This window comes from Schistocerca americana, chromosome 5 (genome assembly GCF_021461395.2).
Source record: "Schistocerca americana isolate TAMUIC-IGC-003095 chromosome 5, iqSchAmer2.1, whole genome shotgun sequence".
NCBI lineage: Eukaryota > Metazoa > Arthropoda > Insecta > Orthoptera > Acrididae > Schistocerca > Schistocerca americana.
This window is the reverse complement of record NC_060123.1, coordinates 669747107-669752258: the sequence shown is the minus strand read 5'-3', so window position 1 is coordinate 669752258 and position 5152 is coordinate 669747107. Positions and strand designations below refer to the sequence as shown.

At 43.2% G+C, this 5152-nt stretch overlaps 2 non-coding genes across 2 annotated transcripts; both read right to left on the bottom strand.

The window, feature by feature from the left end:
• Positions 1 to 4350: 4350 nt before the first annotated feature.
• Positions 4351 to 4425, bottom strand: Trnat-ugu. The gene has a single exon. It is a non-coding gene; the product is annotated as a tRNA-Thr (tRNA).
• A 365-nt stretch (positions 4426 to 4790) lies between these two features.
• Trnat-ugu lies at positions 4791 to 4865 on the bottom strand. Its single transcript has one exon. It is a non-coding gene; the product is annotated as a tRNA-Thr (tRNA).
• Between the last annotated feature and the right edge of the window lie 287 nt (positions 4866 to 5152).

The following is a 5152-nucleotide window of genomic DNA, read 5'->3' as shown; positions in this document are numbered from 1 at the left end:
GAGGTTGTGCCCTTAAGCCATAAGATTGTGACATATTCAGTAGATAGTTGAGCTCAGAAATTTGCGCTGTAATGTTTGGGCAACTAAATAGTTATGTGTTCGAGTGTAACTGACAGCCGCTCATTTTTGGCCCCTTTCCAGAGTTCCAACTATCTGTTCTGTCTCGCAGATTTAGCCAGGCGTTTGAAAAACGTCTTTGTTTTAATGTTTGTCAATCCAGTCCGCGTATCATATCCGTCCTCTCCCTCCCCTATTTCGTGATAATACAAAAGGAATTTTTTCTGTGTCCTCCGTCAATCATATCTGACGCAGATCGCAAACCGTGCAGTCTTTGGTTCGCTTTCCGCAGAACATTATCTATGTGATCGTCCCAATTAAAGTTATTCGTAATTTTAATGCTAATATGTTTAGTTGAATTATAGCCTTACGTTTTGTACGATTTACCGTTTAACCGATACTTAGTAGATTCCTTTTATTACTCGTGTGAATGACCACACATTTCTCATTATTTAGAGTCAATTGCTACTTTACTTACCATACAGATATCTTCTCTAAATCATTTTGAAATTGATTTTGATCATCTGATGACTTTACGAGACTGTAAATGACAGTACCACACGCAAACAATCTAAGATAGCTGATCAAATTGTCTCCTAAATCGTTTGCATAGATCAGGAGCAGCAGAGGGCCTATAACACTTCCTTGCGGAACGTCAAATATCTCTTCTGTTTTACTCCATGATTTTTCATCAGTTACTACGAACTGTGACCTCTCTGACCGGAAATCACGAATCCAGTTTCACAACGGAGACGATACTCTGTACGCACGTGATTTGATTAGAAGTTGCTGGTGAGGAACAGTATCAAAACGTTTCTGGAAATCTGAGAATATGGTATCAATTTTAAATCCTCCGTCGATAGCACTCATTTCTTCGTGTGAGCAAAGGGCAACTGTGGTTCACAGGAACGATATTTTCTGCATGCATGCTGACTATTTGTCAATAATTCGTTTCCTTCGGGGTGTTCGAACACAGCATATATTCCAAATTTCTACCGTAAATCGACCTTATTGATACGGATCTGTAAGCCATCGGCTTACTCCTATTTCCTGTATTGGATGCTGATGTGACCTGTGCAACTCTCCAGTCTTTCTGCGAGCGAGCGGTTGTACATCATTCATAAAAATGGAGCTATGTGTCACCGAAAGCCGAAAGGAACCTAACTGATATACGATTTGGACCGGAGACCTTACTTATATTAAGTGAGTTAAGATGTTTTGCTACGCTGAGAATATCTACTTCCAAATTACTCGTGTTGCCAGTTGTTCTTGATTCGAACTCTGGAATATTCACATCGACTTCCTTGCTGAAGGAACGTCGGAATACCGCGTTTAATATCTTTTCTTTAGTGACACTGTCATCAGTAACATCACCATCGCTATAAAGCAGTGAAGGTTTTCGTTGTGTCCTGTTGCTGGTGTACTTTGTGGTGTCACCGCCAGACACCACACTTGCTAGGTGGTGGCCTTTAAATCGGCCGCGGTCCGTTAGTATACGTCGGACCCGCGTGTCGCCACTACCAGTGATTGCAGACCGAGCGCCGCCACACGGCAGGTCTAGACAGACGTCCTAGCACTCGCCCCAGTTGTACAGCAGACTTTGCTAGCGATGCTACACTGACAAATACGCTCTCATTTGCCGAGACGATAGTTAGCATAGCCTTCAGCTACGTCATTTGCTACGACCTAGCAAGGCGCCATTACCAGTTTATATTGAGATTGTTATTAATGTATCAACAAGAGCGATGTTCTCCAATTATGGATTAAAGTTAAGTATTCCAGCAGCAACGTACCTTATTGGCTATATTAATTACATTGTCCTGTTCCAGACCTCACGCCAGTTTGCGTGAGCTTAAACGTGTGCATTTCGGCCTCCTCTAGCTACACGGTGTTGGCTCTTCTGCCAACACATCATACTTTACATACGCCCAGAATCTCTCTGGATATTCTACCAGATTTCGTAGCGAAAACTACTAAAAAATCTTACATTGAAGTCTGTGCTAAGTTTGGAGCTTTCCTAAAACTTCTCCAAGTTAGGAGATTTTGCGTTCTTTTAAATTTGACATGCTTTTTTCGTTGCTTCTTCTGCTTGTTCTGACCTGTTTTCTGTATCATGGGGCATCAGTATCATTTGTTACTAATTTATGTAGTATACATCTCTCAGTTGTCTGAATTTAAGCCTCATCTGGTCTACGCTTACACAGTCAGACTGGAACGAGTGGAGACTATCTCTTATGGAGGCGTCAATGGAATTTGATGTACTTTGCGTTAAGGTATTCAGACGCGATACAACGACCATTAATCCAGGTGCAGGTCCCGTGTGTCTAGCAATCAGACATGTTGGTTGCAGACCCTCAATTGATCTGTTTCTGACCAGGCAGAACCAGCTTACATCAGTGAGGTATTGATAAAGCAATCTTTGTCGCCTTAAAGGCATTCTTGACTAACATCATCTTAGCGCGTCCAGTCTCAAAGGTAACTAACGCTCACGGCCGTTACAGCGAGTATTTACGGACAGCCTGGTTCCCATTCTTTTAGTGGCGCTACCGACGACACTCTTGCGCGATTGGCAGGAAATTTAACAAAAACTTCCGTTTATGTCGCACAACTCCTTTGTGTTGTGATTTTTTTTTCCTTCAGTGTATATCAATATAAGTTTTATAAGATTGTTTAAATCGAATTTTCACACGTGTTGCACTTTTTATAGCTGTGTCACTGCTCTAGCCGGGACACAGTATAAAGCGTGGTCCATTAACAGTGGCCAGGCCAAATATCTCACGAAATAAGCGTCAAACGAAAAAACTACAAAGTACGAAACTTGTCTAGCTTGAAGGGGGAAACCAAATGGCGCTATAATTGGCCCGCTAGATGGCGCTGCCGTAGGTCAAACGGATATCAACTGCTTTTTTTAAATAGGAACACTCATTTTTATTACATATTCGTGTAGTACGTAAAGAAATATGAATGTTTTAGTTGGACCACTTTTTTCGCTTTGTGATAGATGGCGCTGTAATAGTCACAAACGTATACGTACGTGGTACCACGTAACATTCCGCCAGTGAGGACGGTATTTGCTTCGTGATACATTACCCGTGTTGAAATGGACCGTTTACCAATGGCGGAAAAGGTCGATATCGCGTTGATGTATGCCTATTGTGATCAAAATGCCCAACGGGCGTGTGCTATGTATGCTGCTCGGTATCTTGGACGACATCATCCAAGTGTCCGGACCGTTCGCTGGATAGTTACGTTATTTAAGGAGACAGGAAGTGTTCAGCTACATGTGAAACGTCAACCACGACCTGCAACAAATGATGATGCCCAAGTAGGTGTTTTAGCTGCTGTCGCGGCTAATCCGCACATCAGGGAGGAAGGATGATTGGCCCCCATTTTATCGATGGCAAACTAAATGGTGCATTGTATATTGATTTCCTACGTAATGTTCTAGCGATGTTACTAAAAGATGTTTCACTGCATGACAGAATGGCGATGTACTTCCAACATCATGGATGTCCGGCACATAGCTCGCGTGCGGTTGAAGCGGTATTGAATAGCATATATCATGACAGGTGGATTGGTGGTCGAAGCACCATACCATGGCCCGCACGTTAACATCGGATCTGACGTCCCCGGATTTCTTTCTGTGGGGAAAGTTGAAGGGTATTTGCTATCGTTATACACCGACAACGCCTTACAACATGCGTCAGCGCATTGTCAATGCATGTGCGAACATTACGGAAGGCGAACTACTCGCTGTTGAGAGGAATGTCGTTACACGTATTGTCAAATGCATTGAGGTCGACGGACATCATTTTGAACATTTATTGCATTATTGTGGTATTTACAGGTAATCACGCTGTAACAGCATACGTTCTCAGAAATGATAAGTTCACAAAGGTACATGTATCACATTGGAACAACCGAAATAAAATGTTCAAACGTATCTAGGTTCTGTATTTTAATTTAAAAATCTACCTGTTACCTACTGTTCGTCTAAAATTGTGAGCCATATGTTTGTGACTATTACAGCGCCATCTATCACAAAGCGAAAAAGTGGTCCAACTAAAACATTCATATTTCTTGACGTACTACATGAATATGTAATAAAAAAATGGGGGTTCTTATTTTAAAAAAACGCAGTTGATATCCATATATGACGGTAGTATCTGTTCCCGAAAGAACAGTTACTGTGGATGACCATGCAGCTTTGCTAGAAATGAAATGATAATTAAATGGACACCCTAGCTGCAAACACGCGTTGATGAACTTCATTGGGGACATGTTGAAAATGTGTACCCCGACCGGGACTCGAACCCGGGATCTCCTGCTTACATGGCAGACGCTCTATCCATCTGAGCCACCGCGGGCACAGAGGATAGTGCGTCTGCAGGGACTTATCCCTTGCACGCTCCCCGTGAGATCCACATTCCCAACATGTCCACACCAATACATTCGTAGTGCGCCTAATACGTGTTTGCCCATCATACTCATTACTCATGGCAGATTAATCTACCAAGTCCCGTACGAGTTCGGGCATAGCATGTGCGTTCGCACAAGAAGGTCAATGGCCGGGAAGCCATATTTTAACTATATATGACGGTAGTATCTGTTCCCGAAAGAACAGTTACCGTGGATGACCATGCAGCTTTGCTAGAAATGAAATGATAATTAAATGGACACCCTAGCTGCAAACAGGCGTTGATGTACTTCATTGGGGACGTGTCGAAAACGTGTGCCCCGACCGGGACTCGAACCCGGGATCTCCTGCTTACATGGCAGACGCTCTATCCATCTGAGCCACCGCGGGCACAGAGGATAGTGCGTCTGCAGGGACTTATCCCTTGCACGCTCCCCGGGTTCAAGTCCCGGTCGGGGCACACATTTTCAACATGTCCCCAATGAAGTACATCAACGCCTGTTTGCAGCTAGGGTGTCCATTTAATTATCATTTCAGTTGATATCCGTTTGACCTATGGCAGCGCTATCTAGCAGGCCAACCACAGCGACATTTGGTTTCCCCCTTCAAGCTAGACAAGTTTCGTTCTTTGTAGTTTTTTCGTTTGACGCTTATTTTGTGAGATATTTGGACCGGTAA